The 1,139-nt window shown below is 25.5% G+C and overlaps 1 non-coding gene across 1 annotated transcript; it reads right to left on the bottom strand.

Annotated features, from left to right (window-relative positions):
• Nucleotides 1–764: 764 nt before the first annotated feature.
• TRNAR-UCU (transfer RNA arginine (anticodon UCU)) lies at nt 765–837 on the bottom strand. The gene has a single exon. It is a non-coding gene; the product is annotated as a tRNA-Arg (tRNA).
• Nucleotides 838–1,139: the final 302 nt, after the last annotated feature.

The raw sequence follows: 1,139 nt of genomic DNA, 5'->3' as shown, positions 1-1,139 counted from the left end.
ATTAGCGGTTCATTTCAAAATTAAATTTTTTCTTTCTCAGGGATATTAAAAATCAACATTTTCAATAAAAGTTAACTTATCACATGGTTCACTGTCACATATTTACTGAAATTAGTTTTTTTAAATTTTCTCTTCTCATCAATAGCAATTAGAAGTATTATATCCAAATTAAAGACTTTATTTTGACAAATTAACATTTCATATCTAAAACTTTTTTTTTTTAAGTTTACCTTAAAATTAATTTTTTATGCCAGGAAAATGTTAAAAAGAAAAATTTCGATAAAGCATTAACTTGACTTAGTCAGATTATTTGATAATAATTTTTAAATAATAATAATTTTCCAAAGGTGGATATATTGACTTTTTTTAGAATTTTCTTGAATCTATAAATTTATTTAGGAGATCATTTCTCTTGATTATGTTATAAATTTAGTTTATTTATCTGCTTAATATAACCAATATTAGAGCATTATATTGAATCAATGTCTTTTTTTATATAACTAATTTTTGATTTTGCTTTCGTTATAGTATTAAGTTAAAGGAGATGTTAATTTTTTTTCAGATTTAACATTTAATTATACTTCTCAAAACGATATATTTAAATATTCATGCACTATAAATAATCTTAAAACACAAGGTGCTATATCAAGGATTGACAATATAAACCATTCCAACGTTCTTTGAATTCTAAATCGAAAGCAGTTTCAGTGTCCACTGATTATAAATTTGTTAACAATCCCTTATTCCTCTATAAAAATAATAACCGTCCCTTGTGGGGATCGAACCCACGACCTTTGGATTAGAAGTCCAACGCGCTATCCACTGCGCCAAAGGGACTATTTACCTTGTTGTCAGGTGAAAATTTACGTCTAGCAGTTTAAGGAAATTGAGCTCTGTGGCAAATATACTAAAATTTTGTGGATTTCGAGTGGATTAGTAAAAACCTAATTATTTTCTGTTTAATTATAAGATGTTCAGGAATAAGAAAAATTTTCATTCTGTTTCTTTTCGAGTCCTAGTCTTAGAACATAAATATTCTAATTTATGCAAAATTTTTAAAATTAATGATGCCGTTAATGATAGTTGATTGATATACTACATGACCAGATTTAACTTTTTTAAGCTATTATGTTAGTAGT

Source organism: Halyomorpha halys, unplaced genomic scaffold, assembly GCF_000696795.3.
Source record: "Halyomorpha halys isolate HHAL.00 unplaced genomic scaffold, Hhal_1.1 Scaffold494.1, whole genome shotgun sequence".
Classification (NCBI taxonomy): Eukaryota; Metazoa; Arthropoda; class Insecta; order Hemiptera; family Pentatomidae; genus Halyomorpha; species Halyomorpha halys.
Note: the sequence above shows the minus strand (reverse complement) of the source record. Positions and strands in the feature narration are given on the sequence as shown.